This window comes from Saimiri boliviensis, chromosome 19 (genome assembly GCF_048565385.1).
Source record: "Saimiri boliviensis isolate mSaiBol1 chromosome 19, mSaiBol1.pri, whole genome shotgun sequence".
In the NCBI taxonomy this organism is placed as follows: Eukaryota; Metazoa; Chordata; class Mammalia; order Primates; family Cebidae; genus Saimiri; species Saimiri boliviensis.
Window position 1 is genome coordinate 8,285,952 of NC_133467.1, and position 19,236 is coordinate 8,305,187.

At 36.9% G+C, this 19,236-nt stretch overlaps 1 long non-coding RNA gene across 1 annotated transcript in view; it reads right to left on the reverse strand.

The window, feature by feature from the left end:
* Positions 1-478: 478 nt before the first annotated feature.
* Positions 479-19,236, reverse strand: part of LOC141582212 (uncharacterized) — an 82,613-nt gene continuing 63,855 nt past the window's right edge. The window contains exons 2-3 of the long non-coding RNA XR_012515013.1: positions 1,826-1,982; positions 479-617 (exon numbers count right to left, since the gene is read on the reverse strand). This is a non-coding gene — a long non-coding RNA (uncharacterized LOC141582212). The remainder of the gene's footprint in view (positions 618-1,825; positions 1,983-19,236) is intronic.

Genomic DNA, 19,236 nt, shown 5'->3' on the forward strand with positions numbered 1-19,236 from the left:
CCAGCAATTTTCAAAACCATAAATAATTGTTCTTCTGAAAGCTCATGCTAATGGAAAAAATGTTAAAAAAAAAAAAAAAACTGATGTAGCAAAAAAATTACTTATTAACTAAGGCCAAAATTGAAGTTCAAAATCTTAGTAACTTGTACCATCTTAGGACACTGTGAATCTGTTCAATTAATTCACAGACAGAGCTTTATAAATGTCCATTTTAAGCAATTGTCTTTCTTATATTTACAATATTTATTCATTATATAATCCCCTATAAAACAGACCGACTATAGTTAATGCTTAACAACAATAAAATTTCCACTGATGCTCAGTCAATTTTATCTCAACTGATAACCCTTCTTTACAATTTGAATTAGCGATATTCCACTAAGAATACAAGTTTATGAAGTAAATCAAACATCAGGGAAATTAATTTTAAAAAACTAGTATCAGTTGAACCTGAATAACAGGGGTTTGAATTGTGCGGGTTTGCTTATATGTGAATTTTTTCCAGTAAAAGTTGTACTGAGTGTGCCTACCTCTTCCGTCTCCTCTTCTCTTTCTTCCACCTCCGTTACTCCTGAGACAGCAAGACCAACTCTTCCTCTTCCTCCACAGCAGACTCACTGTGAAGAAAATAAGGATGATGACCTTTATGATGATTGACTTCCATTTAATAAATGGTAAATATATTTATTTCTTATGGTTTTCTTAGTAACATTTTCTTTTCTGTAGTTTTCTTATAAGAAAACTGTATGCACAGCTTAATTTCTCTGTTGTAAAAAACACAATACCATTTAACTTTCAGATCAAAGCCTGGCCACTTTATCATATTGCCAATACTTCTCACTTCTAAAATACCTTGAGATGAGCAAAGCAAGTTGCCAAGATTCCCAAGCAGTCCTGAAACATTTGGTAATAAACTGGCTGCTTTCGCTCTCTCATGAACTAGTAATTGCTATGATCATTCCTAAATTAAAATCCAGGTAACTGCGCTAGCTAAGAGCAAACAAAACATACAAACATGCTAAATAACTGTTTTATTGGTAAGGGTTCTGCCAACAGTAGGCTATATTAGTAGTTATGTTTTGGGGTGGTGAGAAGTTGTATGTGGTTTTTGACTATGCAGAGGGCAGTGGTCTTAATCCTGAATTGCTCAAGGGACATCCATATTTTCCCTTTTTTCTCCATCAATAAAGGTAGTCCTTAGCTTACCATTGCCGATTAGGAATTAACATGTTAAAGTATCGAAGAGATATTCAAATAATATGTTAACTCAGGATTTTAATGATATCCTAATAGTCACTGGAGAAACGGCAGCTACCATATTTCTAAATATAGAAAATAGGGACAATGGTAAAAATGACAATTCTGGCAGAATTTTTTAATTTGTTGATTAAGTTCATTTGCTGAAATACGTGTTCTAGATTTTTATATGTGTTACTATGCCACCAAAAAACAGACTTTAAAATGATGATTCCCATACAAATAGGATTATGAATGTAACATTTTGGCAAAATCTCTGCAAAGGTGTAGGAGACATTAAGCTAGAATTTCCTTGTGGCTTTTTTAAAACAAAATCTTTTTATTTCAGAAGAGTTGTAGATTTACATAAAAGTTGCGAAGATAGTGTACAGAGTTTCCACATCCAGTTTCCTTATTGTTGTAACGTCTCTCATAAACACCACAGTACACTCATCACAACAAACCCAAGCTGGTATGTTACTGTTAACTCAACTCTAGACCTTTTTGGGATTTCACCAGTTTTTCTCTAACATCCTTTTTCTGTTGCAGGATCCCATCCACAATACTATATCACATTTGGATTTCATACCTCCCTAGTCTTCTCTGGTCTGTGATATTTTCTTGTCTTTCCTTCTCTTCAATGACCTTGACAGGTTGAGAAGCACCGGACACATGTTGCATAGAATGATCTTCTTTATTCTGTCTTTGTCAGATGCTTTTCTCACTCTTAGACTGGGGCTATTGATCTGGAAAAGAATATCACATAACAGAACTGCCATTCTCATCACATCATATCAAGGGTACATAGTATCAAAATTATACCACTGGGAAAGTTAACCTTGATCACTTGGTTAAAATAGTGACTGACAATTCTCTGTACCATTAAGTAACTTTTCACCCCTTCCTGTACTCTATTTGGAAGCAACTCACTAAATGCAGCCTACACTCAAGAAGAAAGGGAGGATTCAGTATTTTGTAAAAAAATCTTTGCTCAATTTTCCTGTAGCAACCATAGGCAATAGAAATCAAGCTATTACTTTCTTTACAATTATAAAGTTGTAATTTATTTCCTCTAACTTGATGAGACTTTTTCAATCTGTTGCCTCCTATGGAAGAGAAAGCTTTTGACTCAAGGGAGGAAAGTAGGAATGGAAGTAAGGGAAAGAGGAAAGGGAAATCGGGGAACAAGGGTGAGGTGTCCGAGCTGATCACTTAGTATATATTAGGCATTATTCTCGGTACAAAGAGCAGAGAGTGACGAGGTAAGCTGCAGAGGTCACCTGCTTTTATGAAGAAACAACTCTTAGGAAAAAGAAAACTAGGATCACAGAAATGGAGAATAAATGAGTAAACAAATCAGTAAGTTAGATGATTTTGATAAAAGTAAGACTTAAAAATCTATAGATAATAAAGCACAGGCGGGCGTAGAAAGAGCCTACTTTATGTTGGCTGACTGAAACTCTGATAATAAGAGCCTACTGTGAGTTGCTGTGGGTGTTTTGGTTTGTTTTTTAATTTCTGGATGTTGTTGGTTTTGTATTATCCACTTTATTGTGCTATGGTACAAGTCCTGAAAAAGAAGGGTAATGTAAGCAATATAAATCCTAAAGTGAATTCTAGCCATAAAGCTTCTCGGTCTTATGCAAGTAGAATGATTACAGAATTATATTATCAAACTAAGACCCCACACAGAGATACTTTAAGAAGTCTACATTACTATAAAGAGGTAAAAAGATTTTTAACACAAGTACCAATGCATCCAAGTAAATATTTTCTAGTAAATTGATATCCTTAGCATATTAAACATTTAACAAAATACTACCACTTTCAGAATTCTCATAGAAGTCAGAAAATGTTGAACAATGAACTAACTTTTTAGCCACCAAAGTTACTACTTGCAGGAAGCAGTACTCATTCAGATGAATAATTCCTGATAATCTGATGGGTTAGAAATTAGCCATGTTATTTTACCACTTTGCTTTCACTAGCCGTTCTTTGTATTCTACTATAAGCCATTCTTAAGAAGCTTTAGAAATCTTTTACTTCTATGTGTTGTCATTCATGTTACACGGTATGTTTATATTCAAACTAGTGAGAGTTTTATAATCCTAATTTTAATTTATATGCACTGATAGCTCTCTGATATTATTTATATAATAATATATTGGCACAATTGCACAGATATGAAATGTAAACCTCAGTATATTGAAGAGGCTTTTTTTAAGAGAGTAACTAAGTAATTAGTAAGTGTGATCTATTACAAATATAAAATTAACTTATCATGTAAAAGTTAAAAATTAGAGGTCTACTCTTGCCTATACAAAGAAATTTAATTTAACTAGTCTTCTAAAAACCCTATAAACATTGTCTCTATTTGCAGATGACATGAATGTATATTTAGAAGACCCCATCATCTCCGCCCAAAATCTCCTCAAACTGATAAGCAACTTCAGCAAAGTCTCAGGATTCAAAATCAATGTGCAGAAATCACAAGCATTCCTATACACCAATAACAGACTAAAAGAGAGCCAAATCAAGAACGAGCTGCCATTCACAATTGCTACAAACAGAATAAAATACCTAGGAATACAACTAACAAAGGATGCAAAGGACCTCTTCAAGGAGAACTACAAACCACTGCTCAAGGAAATAAGAAAGAACACAAACAGATGGAAAAAAAAATTCCATGCTCATGGTTAGGAAGAATCAATATCATGAAAATGGCCATACTGCCCAAAGTAATTTATAGATTCAACGCTATCCCCATCAAGCTACCAATGACATTCCTCACACAACTGGAAAAAAACCACCTTAAACTTAATATGGAACCAAAAGAGAGCCCGCATAGCCAAGACAATTCTAAATAAAAAGAACGAAGCTGGAGGCATCATGCTACCTGATCTCAAACTATACTTCAAGGCTACAGTATTCAAAACAGCATGGTACTGGTACCAAAACAGAGATATAGACTAATGGAACAGAACAGAGGCCTCGGAGGCAATGCCACAATCGACAACCATCTGATCTTTGACAAACCTGACAAAAACAAGCAATGGCGAAAAGATTCCCTGTTTAATAAGTGGTGTTGGGAAAACTGGCTAGCCATGTGCAGAAAGCAGAAACTGGACCCCTTTCTGACACCTTATACTAAAATTAACTCCAGATGGATTAAAGACTTAAACATAAGACCTAACACCATAAAAACCCTGGAAGAAAGCCTAGGCGAAATCATTCAGGACATAGGCATAGGCAAGGACTTCATGACTAAAACACCTAAAGCATTGGCAACAAAAGCCAAAATAGACAAATGGGATCCAACTAAACTCCATAGCTTCTGTACAGCAACAGAAACAAGTGTTAGAGTGAGCCAGCAACCAACAGAATGAGAAAAAATTTTTGCAATGTACCCATCTGACAAAGGGCTAACATCCACAATCTACAAAGAAATAAAACAGATTTACAAGAAAAAAAAAAACCCATTCAAAAGTGGGTGAAGGATACAAACAGACATTTTTCAAAAGAAGACATACATGAGACCAAGAAACATGAAAAATGCTCATTATCAGTGGTCATTAGAGAAGTGCAAATCAAAACCACACTGAGATACCATCTCATGCCAGTTAGAATGGCGATCATCAAAAAATCTGGAGACAACAGATGCTGGAGAGGATGTGGAGAAATAGGAACATTTTACACTGTTGGTGGGAGTGTAAATTAGATCAACCATTGTGGAAGACAGTGTGGCACTTCCTCAAGGATCTAGAAATAGAAATTCCATTTGACCTAGCAATCCCATTACTGGGTATATATCCAAAGGATTATAAATCATTATATTATAAAGACACATGAACATATATATATGTTCACTGCGGCACTGTTTACAATAGCAAAGACCTGGAACCAACCCAAATGCCCATCGATGTTAGACTGGACAAGGAAAATGTGGCACATATACACCATGGAATATTATGCAGCCATAAAAACGATGAGTTTGTGTCCTTTGTAGGGACATGGATGAATATGGAAACGATCATTCTCAGCAAACTGACACAAGAACAGAAAATCAAACACTGCATGTTCTCACTTACAGGTGGGTATTGAACAATGAAAACACATGGACACAGGGAGGGGAGCCTCACCCACTGGGGTCTGTCGGGGGGCACCAGGGGAGGGACAGCAGAGGCTGGGGAGGTTGGAGAGGGATAACATGGTGAGAAATGCCAGATATAGGTGATGAGGGAGCAAACCACCTTGCCATGTGTGTACCTATTGCAACAACCCTGCATGATCTGCACATGTACCCCAGAACCTAAAGTACAATTTTAAAAAATCCTATAAACAAAACCTATAGAGTTAGGGTTCATTATTAATGTATACCATTTACTTTTCTTGAAATTAAAATAACCTACTAAAGTTGCTCTTTAATTGTGTAAATATTAATAATATCACATAATTTCTAACTTAACTGTTATAATTAGTCTTATAGTCTATTTTTATGAATCTCTAAAAGGAGATAAGTTTGTACTCTAAAAGGAAATAAGAAAAAAAAAATAGAAATAACAAGGAAACCGATTCATAATCTTTGATTTTAACAACAACAAAAAAAAAGACTTGGTATCCCTTCGCCAACTGTATAGTTAGTAAATGTGTAGAATTGAGCTATGCACATTTCATTCCCTTTGTTGCCAGCTCTTTCATGAAAACTGTAGGAAAATTACAAGCTATCCATTGATAAAATTTTGTTGAAGTGGGCATGGCTGACTAATAACAACTGCTCACTAACTTGCTTAGCTGACTTTGGGCTGTTCTCCTGCCCTCAGGTAACCGGCACACCTACATATTCCATCAGAAGCTCATTCTGGATTGTCCTAACAAGCTTCTCTGAACCTAAAGCAAACCAAATGAGGTAGCAACGTTAGTCTTTGTCATCAAAGAATGCATCACTAATACCACCTAGGCCTGGCTACTCCCTGTTATCCACCCTTTTTTTGTTCTCTCTTTTTAACCAGCCAGGGGTGGACATCTGGCACAAATGACAGATAATTCAATTCAATTTCATCTGGCAAAGGTTGCCTCTACTCTTTGCCAGGTACTGTGCAAGGCACACAGTGATCAAACAAGTCTTGCCCTTGCGTATGTTGTTGAGAGAAGACAGATAAGTAAAAGGACAATTTCAAAACATTAGTCTGAGTGTAAAATTACAGGTGTTACATGATTTACATTAAGGATTTATAAATCCAACTTTATAGTCAAGGAAGCCTGCCCAGAGAATATAAAGTCCAAATAGTGATCTTAAAGTAAATAGAATTTAACTAACCTAAATCACCATCTTCTTCCATGTTGCTAAATCTGATGGTCCATTCTCTATCTTCATCGGACTTCAACTATCAGCAGCCTTGATGGTTGCTTGCTTCCACATTTTTGTAAAACTTCCTTCACTTGAATTCTGGCACATCATACTTTCCTGGCTTTCCTACTATCTCTGTCACTCAGTCTTCTCTGGTTGGTCTCGTCTGTGCTTCAGATACTCTCAAGAATATTGGAGTACATCTGGGCTCAATTCTTGAACTATTTCTCATTTCTCCCCACTCTCAATCCCTTTATTACACATCTAGTTTCATGGTCTTAGATGTCATCTATGTGCTGATGATTTCCAAATTTGTATTTCCAGCTTGATCTTCTCCTCTAAATCAAGAAGTGTCTACTGAACAGCCTACTTAAACTCTCCACCTGACTTAATAACAGACATCATGAGTCTAACATATTAAAATAAATTTCTAACACTGCCTCCTAAAATCCACTCTTTACATAGTCTTTCCTCATATCAGATAATGGCGACTTGGCACTTTCAATTACTCAGGACCAGAACCTTGATGTACTCTTTGATTCCTCTTTCTCTTTCATCTCAATGAGTGCATTAACAAATCACATGGATGCGTTCTTAAAATATATCCAAAATGCAATCACTTGCTTCCAACATCGCTGTAACAACCCTGGCCCAAGCCGCCTTCATGGTTTGTCTATATTATTGTAGTAACTTAATTTGTCAGCTCTCTTTTGTCCTTCCTTATCATCAGCCTTTTATTTACAAAGAAGCCAGGCCACGTTATGCTTTCGTTTCAGTACCACCTCCTCAAAATCTCCATGGCTTCCCATTTCATCAAGATGAAAGCCAAAGATTATAAAGCCTTTGTGCTGTGACTACATCTCACTGCTCTGACCTAAGCTCCTTCCCGTCTCCTTTGCTCACTTTGCTCCAGCCACAGCGGTCTCTGTACTGCTCCCGGAATTTTTTGACAAGATCAAATGATTGATTTAGATATGGGTCAATGAAGGAGAGATGGAATTAGGATAACACTTAAAACTTGCAACTTAGGCCACTCAGGGAATGGTAATGCATACACTAAGAAACAGAATATGGATGGAACACTTGGTTTGGAATTGCTAAAAGGCGAAATAATAAGCCAAATTTTTTAAATGCTGAATTTTTTTTTTAGTTGCCTCTGAGACACCTAAAGAAATATCACAATCATTTGCTCTGTGGGTTTGGAGTTCAGGAGGGAGATCCGTATTGCACATTTACATCTGGGAATCGTGAATGTATTGTAATTAAAACCATAAAACTTGAGCTAATGGGGGAGTGGACCTAGCAATGGAGCAATTATAAGCCAAGGCATGGACATTATTTAATGCACATTCAAATATGATAAAGAAGGAGTCAAATACATACAAAAGAAAACCTGGTGAGTGAGAAGTATTAGTTTGGATGCTTTTAGTTCAAAATAAAATAAAAGAATATCCAATCTGGTGTAGTGGTTCACATCTATAATCCCAGCACTTTGGGAGGCCAAGGCCCAAGAGGCACTTGAGCCCAAGAGTTCAAGACCAGCCTGGGCAACATCGTGAAACCACATCTTTACAAAAAATATAAAAATGATCTGGGCATGATGGCACGTGTCTGTGATCTCAGTTACTTAGAGGGGCTGGGGTCACAGAATCAATTGAATCTGAGAGGTCAAAGCTGCAGTGAGCTGTGATCACACCACTGCACTTTGGCCTGGGAGACAGAGCTAGACTTGGCCTCAAAAATAAAAGAATAGCCTACTAAAAATAGCTTTAAAGGTAAGGATTTATTCTTCACAAGACAAGTTACTGGAAAGTAGTCAGTTCAATGGCTCAATGAGGCCTTTAGAGCATAGACTCTTTCCCCTGTTCTACCATTCACTCTACTGGGTTTTGTTCTCAGGTATATTTATTTTTTCCTGCACCAGGAAAAAAAAAATAAATATTTTTCCTGAACCAGGCTCAATGCTTCCAAAAAATCAACTTATTTAAACCTCATCATAACCCTCTTAAAGTGTTACTATTATCATCATTATCATCCCACCTTACAGACAGAGAAACGTTACCACAGAGAAGTTAAGTAATGTAATCAAGTCATAAGACAGCATGTCGGGGAATTAGAACTTGAACATCAGGGTCTAGAGTTCATGCTCTTAATCACTAAGTTATACTGCTTCTTCTTTTTACTTATAAGATGACTATCAGAGTTATAGACATCACTTCCTCATACAACTCATTTGTGGACTAAGACAGTTTGCCATAGCCCTCTAACAGAGCTCTCCCTGTGCCTTATTAGTGAGAACTACGTCACATGCCCTCCTCTAAATCAGTTACTCACAGTGGAAACTGGGGTTACCTTCCTGGAATGCAGTGCCATTGATACTTGAAAAAACTCTGGATTAATTACAAAAAAAAAAAAAAAAGCAGATGTTGATAAGGAGATGCTGTTATTATGGAACCTAGAGAAGACTGTTTCACAAAGGAAAGAATAATACAAAATGTTAAATGTTATCATGAGGTTAAGTAAGATAAGGCTAAAAATATTAGTTGGATTAAGTGACAAGAAGATTGTTGGCGATCTTTCTGACAACAATTTCTTTAGAATTTGGGGTTAGAGCAGCTCAGCGTGCTTTGTCAAGTGTTACAGAGAGAGAATAAAACTACTCTTCGAAGTGGAGTAAAAAGCAAAAGATTACAGTAGATAAATAGCACTATGTAGTCAAAAGGGATTTTCTTATTTTAGAAGAATAATTTGACTTGAATAGATCTAAATATTGGGAGAAGAGAATCAGGAGCAGGCAGCTGAAGAAGTAAGGAAAGAGAGGCTGGGATCTGAAGTACAAGTGGAGAATTTAATGCCAGTTACTTATCCCTTCCACTGATGGGATGGAAAGTATAGAGGTTCAAGATATTTCATAAATATAAGATCAGGATTTGAGGTGATTCCTATTTAATGAAACACTTGCCTCCAGGCAGCAGTATTCAAGGTAGAAGGACTTTACCCACACTCGGCTCAGAAGGTCAGTATTGCAACAGTCTGTTAAGAATACTCATCAAAACGCTCACAGCATTTATAAGACTGATCTCAGTTGAATGTAGCATCTGAGATCTCAGCAACTGCCTTCTCACAGATAACTCCATCGACACATTCATTTATAGCTGAATATAAATATATGTATTTTTGCTAATTTCACCTTTTTTGTGTGTTACGTCACATGTTCCTGAATGGATTTCAATTCTCTCAAAGGAGAATTTATATTTGTCATGTCCTAATACAGGACTATGTCATAGAGGATGGCCAATGTCCAATAGCATCAAGAGATGGGTGATAGTGATAATGACAGTTCATTAATGAGTCTCATTTTATACATATATAATATATATATGAGGGTCATATATGTGTGTGTTTGTGTGTGCGTGTGTGTATATATATAGAGAGAGAGAGAGAAAGAGAGAGAAAGAGAGAGAGAGAGAGGGAGATGAGACAGAGTCTTGCTGTTTTGCTTTGTTGCTCAGGCTGATCTCAAGCTCCTGGGCTCAAGAGATCATCCTGCCCTGGCCTCCCAAAGTACTGGGATTATAGGTATGAGCCACCACACCCTGCCAAATTCTCATATCTTTTACAACAATCCTGGGTTTTCCATGTAAAGCTGAATTTTATAAATTAATTTTACATGTTTAATAAATATTAATAAATCCCTGTTGGCCAGTAGCCATAAAACATGTGATTTAATGGGATTTACATTCTGGACAAAACTGGGCAGTGTCAGAATCGGAAAAGGATTCTGAAGTGATAGATCACCCAGGTGCAGCACATATTTCTGAGTCAGATAAGGGTGCCAATCTGAATCATCATTGACCAAAAGCCAAACTATGGCCAGGTAGAAACAACAGTCTCTCCACAGGTAGAATAGGTGGGAGTGGAGGATGGGTGAAGCATAAAAGTAAAACTTCTCCCTATTTAAAACCAACCATTCTTTATAAAAATTCACTGAGCAATTAATTGGCAGAGGCCCTCTCATGCCTTGAATTTAATGTCAGTCTAACAGTTGGAGATGAAGCTTATTATTTTATTGTACTGACAGGTATGTCACTTCCAATTCTAGAGCAGGCAGGAAGTATGACATTCATTCATTCACTTACTCATTCACTCATGCATGGTTGATTCAGCAGATACTTACTGAACACCGATTTTACATCAGGAACCAGGAATTCAGACGAACATGGACATGAAGTTTGTCTTCAAGTACTTCACAATCCAGTGTGCCATCTCACAACCCAGTTGTGAATGATGTTGATTGGACAATGGCCATGTAGTTAACAATTTCTACTTAAAAGGTTAATTGCTCTGAGCTTATGTAATTAATAAAATTCTTCCATTTTTTTCCCTTCTCATCTTTATGTAAAAGGTAGCTTAAAAAAGGAAAATGTATAATACTGGTTTTAAAAAGGGGTGCTGCTCTTTCAATGATTGTGTACTTAATGAAAAACATTTACGTATCTTTGAAAAAGGAAATCCACAAACCAATGGGAATTGTACACATGAGTTAGTTCAGATACGTAGTAAATATATCTTATAAATAAGATGCCTAATGAACAGTAAAAATATAAAAATGAAGCAAGCATTAAAGGAATGATTTTGGCAGACCCAAAGATAAAAAGCAATTTTACATGAGCATAATACTCTGGCCTATTTCTGCAACATTTTTCAAAAATCTCATAAATATAAAGAAGGCTATTTCAGTGAATTCATTCAGTGAAACCAAATACATTTATTTGTCATCTTGTTTTCTAAGTAAATTAATTAATTTGAATATTTTCGGTACTTCTGAAATTCAAATACTTTTATACTTTCTATGGTTACTAGTAACTGTAGCTAATTATCTACGAATAAAAAAATCGGTTAAGCAGGGCAATGTTCCTCTTATGTCCTCATTTATTTACATGAAAGTGCAACTACCTGACATGAAAAATCTGCAAGTAAAAGAAAAATAAGTGCAACCACCTTACATTCTTTTTAAATTATTTTCCTTATTCATTTGTTTAAACAATATTACTGAGCATTAAACATGTACACTTCAAGATTCCAGTCCAATTTAAAGAGGATAAGAAATGATTTGTTTTCAACAAGCTTGTAATTTAACAGAGACAATAACATAGGCAGACACATTGCCATAACATCTCAATAGAATATCTGAGAATTTAGTACAGAGATTTAATGCATGACATGAGTTGAGAGGAGGGAGGATCTCTACTGAGTGAGGTTAAAGCAGGAGACACAGAAGGCTTTAAGGAGGTGGTATTTAGCTTGTCCTTGAGCTTGATATTGGCAGGGGTGGCTGGAGGGACATTGCAAGCGGAGGGAAAAGATGTGAAAAGACAAGTGCGCCAGTTTGTCAAGAGTACAACATAAAACAGAAGATCTGGAAGACAACTTTGGGTCAAAGAATTGATTACTAAGTAACAGAATTTTGAGTCGAGGCAATAAAAAATGAACAACAATTGAGACAAAATCCTGCCAAATTTAATCAAGAAAAACAATCGGTATCTAGGAATTAAAGAAACACAGTATTTCTAATTGGCTAATGACAAAGTGCCCCTCCCCCAGCTCTTCATCCTATAAAGCAAAAGATTGCAGAGACAGTCACTAATCACCCAAGAGATGCTGCTTAAGGTGTGGTTGGGAGGGGCTATCAGAAGTCTCTTTTTCTTGCCAGAAATACATTCATACTAAAATTATTCTAAATCATTGCAATGTCTACATGACAGGACTCATCTCAATGATTCAGCATATGAGTCATGGCAACTCACGATCCGTGTTTTTCATTGCAAATAATTTAATATTTCCATCAATACAGGATATCCCACAGCATGGTATGGGCACACCTCACTTTATTGTGCTTCACAGACACTGCATTTTTTGCAAACTAAAGGTTGGTTTAATCCTGTGGCAAGCAAGTCTAGTGACATCATTTTTTCCAAAAGCATGTGCCCACTTTGTGTCTGACTTACGGTTTGAAAATTCTTGTAATATTTCATAATTTTTCATTATTATTCATTATTTTCATCATCATTATTAACATATTATAATTATTATTCCACTCATTATTTTCACTATCTGGTCTGGTAGTCTGTGATCAGTGATCTTTGATGGTATTATTGTAATTGTTTGGGGGCACCCTGAGCCACTCCCATATAAGTCAGCAAACGTGATCAACGAATCTTAAATGTGTCCTCACTGCTTCACCAACCAGTCATTTCCCAATCTCACTCCATCTCCCTGGGCCTCCCTTTCCCTGAGACACAACAATATTGAATCAGGACAATTAACAACCCTACAATTACCTGTAAGTGTTCAAATGAGAGAAAGAATCACGTCTCTCACTGTAAATCAAAAGCTAGAAACTACGCTTAGTGAGGAAGGCATGTCAAAAGCTGAGGCAGGCTTAAAGCTAAGCCTCTTGTAGCAAGTAGTCAACTCAGGAATCAAAAGGGAAAGTTCTTGAAGGAAATTAAAAGTGCTACTCCAGTAAATACATAAATGATAAGAAAGTGAAATATTAGTTTATATGGAGAGAGTTTGAGTGATCTGGGTGGAAGATCAAACCCGCCACAACATTCCCTTAAACCAAAGCCTAACCCTAAGTAAGGCCTTGGCTCTCTTCAATCCTGTGGAGGCTGAGAGAGGTGAGGAAGCTGCAGAAGAAAAGTCGACTGAAAAGGTTTAAGGGAAAAAAGCTGTCTCCATAACATAACGGGGAAAGTAAAGCAGCAAGTGTGGAAGCTGCAGCAAGCTATCCAGAAGATCTAGCTGAGATCATTGATGAAGGTGGCCACACTAAACAACAGATTTTCAGTGGAGGTAAAACAGCCTTACACTGGAAATTCAAGATGTCATCTAGGACTTTCATGGCTAGCAAGGAGAAGTCAGCACCTGGTTTCAAAGTTTCTAAGGACAGGTGGATGCTCTTGCCAGGGGATAATGCACCTAATGACCACAAGATGAAGACAGCGTTCCTTTTACCATTCCAAAAACTTTAGGGCCCTTAAGAATTATGCTAAATCTACTCTGCTCTATCAATAGAAAAACAAAGTCTTGACAACAGCCTATCTGTTTACAGCATATTTTACTGAATATTTTATGTCTGCTTGAGAGACCTAATGCCCAGAAAAAAAATTCTTTTCAAAACATTTCTTCTCATTGACAATGCATCTTGTCACTCAACAGCTCCGATGGATATGTACAAGGAAATTAATGGTTTCGTGCCTGTTAATACAACACCCACTTTGCAGCACGTGGATTACGGACTAATTCTGACTTCCAGGTCCTATTATTTAAGAAATACATTTTACAAGGCTATCGCTGCCATAGTTAGGGATTCTACTGATGGATCTAAGCAAAGTCAATTGAAAACCTTCTAGAAAGGATTCATCGTCCTAGATGCCACTAAGAATATTCATTATTCATGAGAGGATGCCAAAATATCAACATTAATAGGAGTTTGGAAGAAGCCCATTCCAACCTTTATGGCTTATTTGAGGGGTTCAAGACTTCAGTGGAGGGAGTAACTGCAGTTGCGGTAGAAACAGCAAGAGAACTAGAAATAGATGGAGAGCTTGAAGACGTGACTAAATTACTGCAATCTCATGATAAAACCTGAATGGATAAGGCGTTGCTTTTTACAGATGAGAAAAGAACATCGTTTCTTGAGATGGAATCTACTCCCAGTGAAGATGCTGTAGATGTTGTTGACATGACAACAAAGAATTTATGATATTACATTAATTTATTTGATGAAGCAACACCAGTGTTTGAGAGGACTGACTCCAATTTTGAATGCAGTTTTACTGTGGGTACAATGCTAACAAACAGTATCGCATGCCACAGAGAAGCCTTTCATGAAAGGAAAAGTCAATACATGCAGTGAACATTCTTGTTTTCATACTTCAAGAAATTGCCTCAGCTACTTCTGCCTTCAGCAACTGCCACTCTGGTCAGTCAGCAGCAATCAACACTGAGGCAAGACCCTCACCAGCAAACAGGTTATGACTTCCCAAGGGCTCAGGTGATCATTAACACTTCTTCGCAATACTGTATTTTAAATGAAGGAATGTACATTTTTAGATATAATGCTATTACACACTTAATAGACTACAGTTTAGTGTAAATGTGTCTTTTACATGGGCTGGGAAAATTTTTTTTTAATTGAGTGACTCACTTACTCGCTATATTCACTTTATTGCAGTGGTCAATTTCTCCCAAATATTAGGTCTATACAACTCCAATGCCTTGTTATCTCTCTCATGTCATTAAGCATATCGTCTTAAAACACTTTGACCATGCTTTCTCATTATTCTCAGTGAAAGGACTGGTTCCGTTTTCGAGTCCGCCATTACTGGAAGTGAACGCCCTACCTAGAATTTTAATTTTTCTTCACCCGCTCAGTAGGCTGCCTCTGATTCGTCTACAGTTTTCGAAGGCATGGAGAGACAGCAGAGGTAAGAGGTAAGAAAAGTCCTACTTAACTGACACCAATATTACCTGCTATTGGTCTCTTGTGTGCGATGCCAATGTTAAAACTGTCTCATTTTCACTTGAGCACTCTAGTGGGCTTATCCTAGGCCCTCTTGCCTGGCCCCACGTGCTGTCCCTCCCTGGATTTAAGCAACACTCTTCACTGACCATGTGTGAGCCCCCTCTGCATCCGAAGTTTTATTTTAGGATCTTTCTGCGGAGGCTGCCTGTCTTCTTACAAGAAGTCTTCTTCAATGGAGTGTTTTCCAAAACAATTAGAGGACAAAGCTCCTACTGCATATTCCATATCTGAGTCCTAAAACACCGTACGTCTTTAAGCCACCCTCAGAGGGATACACTTCCCAAACCTTGTCCTCAGCTCCTCCACCATGAAATGCTTTAGCCAGCTTCTGGCCTCTTTCCTTATTCATGAATGAGTTGGACATGGCTATGTGCCTTTAATCCAGGCTCCCACTCACAGCACTCCTAGTGATCCTTAGAAATCCTTTCTCCTTAGGCTCACCGTGAGGAGAAAGAGCCCTCATACCATCCCCTGGGCAAGGGTGGGCCTCATCATGCAACAATTCTCCTTAAAGAAGAAGGCTTCAGTTTCTAGCAACTCCAAGCCTCTTTGCTTTCAACCATTTTGTATCTGAATGGGAGTAGTGGCTAAGAAAAGCAAAACTACTTTATATCACTTATTTTGAAGACTGGCAAAAAAGAAATCAACTTCTCATTTTAGAATGCAGGGCCCATTTGCCCCTATTGCTTGAGGTCTCAGATAAAATGGAGACATACTGGGTCCCAGTGTAATAGTGCCTTAGAAAGGCACAAGGACAATGAGACATAACATTTCCAGGTGACATACCCCCATGCCACCTCCTATACTATGTACTTCAGAATACATATTTTTTTCATCTTCTTCTCCCAACCTTGTGAAGCTACGATAATCACTGATTGAAAATTCATATTAAATTAACCTGTATTTTCATCTTAAAGTTGGATAAAACAAGATTTTTTAACGTAGTAAGAAAAGGAAAATTAAGAAACATAGTAAGTTAAGAAAATGTGCTTTATGTATTTGACTTAGAGAAATAGGATATATTATCAAAGTTCTTCAAACTTTTCCATAAACTGGAAGTGAATTTTCTGTCTGCATTCTGGTCTGGTACATAACGGGTAAATTACATGAAATAATATTTGCCTTTGTTTTTACTCTTTGTTTCATGTAATCACAGTGCCTTTTAAAATTTCTCTTCTAACCTCCACTCCCACGAATTCACTGGTTTATTCCTCATCCCCGTATTCTGCATAAACAATACAAATTTCTTGTTGCTTTCTCATTCCTAGTACTGTCCCCTTTTACTTGTCCATGAAAGCTGCTAGGAAACTAATCTTCACAGCACACTGTTTTCATTGTATCACCCTTTAATCCAAAAAGTTTACCAAGATATCCTACTGGTAGTTGTATTTCCTGGGAGAAGTAATTAAGGCCAAGACCATAAAGTCTTGACTTGCAAAAATGAATGATACCGCAGCTAAATCTTCAAGAAACATATAGTCAAAAAAATCCATTCTATTATTTATTTTTAGCTCACGTCCTTCTTTCCAAGCCCCTAGTTCTACCCTACTGCTTGCTGAACTTCTGTTTGGCATAGACTACCTCTGGTCTATGCAGTATTTTTCTTGGCCTCTGCTTCAGTTCCTTCCCAGTTTTGTAAGAATGAGAATGATTAATCTGAAAAGGAACCTACCCATAGCTGCCTTAAAAAGATGAATTCTTGGCCGGGCGCGGTGGCTCAAGCCTGTAATCCCAGCACTTTAGGAGGCCGAGACGGGTGGATCACGAGGTCAAGAGATCGAGACCATCCTGGTCAACATGGTGAAACCCCGTCTCTACTAAAAATACAAAACATTAGCTGGGCATGGTGGCGCGTGCCTGTGATCCCAGCTACTCAGGAGGCTGAGGCAGGAGAATTGCCTGAACCCAGGAGGTGGAGGTTGCGGTGAGCCGAGATCACACCATTGCACTCCAGCCTGGGGTAAGAAAAGTGAAACTCCGTCTCAATACAAAAAAAAAAAAAAAAAAAAAAGTTGACTTCTGAGAGAGAAAAGTGCAAGAGAAATATCTGGGGGAAAGAGCCCAGCTTATATGATTCCTATATGATTCTCTATATGATTCCTTTAGTGACCCTGCTAAAAGCCCCAGACCTACAAGAGGGTTACATTTCCCTGAGCTCCCCCTAGAGGTTGGAGTGCTCATTAACACTAGTTATCTCCCAAAGCAAATTCACAATCCTCATTGTATTCAGAATAGATCATGTTCATCCCAGCATCATTTGCTTGTAATTCAGTAATAAAATACAAACAGATGACATAAGAAATTAAAAGGTGTCATAGGTATTTAGAGAAAGGTTTGACTGGTTGTTTCATTCACATTCATTCATTCAATAAATATGTTGGGCTGGTACATAAATTATACCTTTTAATTTTAGCAGAGTTGTCTTTCCAATAGGTACAAATGATAGGGCCTAGAAGAAATAAAGGGCACATTGCGTATTTGGAAAGAGAAGAGCACCAAAGAAAAATCTCTTTAAACAACAAAGACTCAATTTGCCTGTTTCATTCATTAATTTAACCATTCAACATTGGTGAATGCTCATCATGTGTCAGAATGCATTTGGTATGGGAATTGAACAGTGAACAAGGTATGACATCTGCCCTTATGAAGCTTTCAATTCAATGGTTGCTGACAGGTCAGATAACAAAAAGAAAGTCACATGAAAGGATGTCAGTGGAGAAATAAGATGAGAAAGCAAAATGGGATACATATTCTAGCAGAACATGACATATGAGTTGAATTTTAAGGGATAAATGAATTTGGGTGAGGTGGGGAAGCAGGAAAGAGCACTGGATAATGTCAAATAAAAGTTCCAGCGATGTGTCCCAGACCAGTGAATAAACTGGACATTTACATTTCAACTTCAATAAAACTTTTATTACAGAATGTTTTAACTTAAGAGGAAAGAGAGACAAAACTTACAAATGCCTGGAGGCCTAAATGGCCCAAATTTGCCTCAGGAGCCCAAAAAGATGATTTGAAATGGAACAGAAACTCAGAGGATGGATGCTTAGAAGGGATGGGATGCTTTAATGATAAAATTATATTTAAATTATTATTAGAAACACCTTTAATTATTGCAATGCTGTCTTAAGGGCCTCAAAAACACTCAACTAAATTCATTTCATACAATAAGTATACAACAGACAAGTTTCCTTCCACCAGCTCAACATCATCTTGCATTTGAGAAAACAAAGATCCAGAGAAGTCAAGTAAACAAAGTTACACAAAAATTCGTGGCAGGGGTGTGTAAATAAGATATCATTCAGTGTTGTATGTACTATATGAGAATGAAGAAATCAAAACATTACATGTGGGAGATTACATAGAGCTACATTAAAAACATTTGCTTTCCACGCTCGTTATTAAGATTTGGCTTAATCCATAAACTGTTATTAAGAACTTCTAGAGCATGTCAGTATAATAATAAATTTTTGACTGACATTATTAAAAGCATCCAATTTTATTAATCAAATAATTTTTTTAAATCTCTTTCCTAAGATTTGGAATTTTCCACTTTCCACATTCTCACCATGTTCAAATAAGAGCGGAAAAATACAGATTAGTTGAAAAACCTCTTCACAGAGATACTACATTACCATTCAAAATGTGTAAAGTTGGGCTTCTTTCATTTGAAGCTAATAGTTGTAAAACATGTAATTGAATAATTACACATTTGATGAAGATTTACTGAGCACTATGTGCATGGATTGCACCAAATGCTAAGGATAAAACAGCAAAAACAAAATAAAACAAAAACAAATATAAAAAAGAAATAAATCTTGCTCTAGTGGCAAAAACATGCTATTCACTATGTTTTCAAAACTGTTTATTTTAAACACTGTGTTTTCAAAATTATTTATTTATTTCAATGTTTCAGTGGCTTTTACTGAAATTAATACAGACTCAGATTCTATAATTCCAAACAGACCAGTTCCACATCTTTGCTCTCAAGGCATTGACTTTTTAATGTTTGACAATCTGATGAATGTAAAATGGTATATAGCATTAGGTTTGTAAT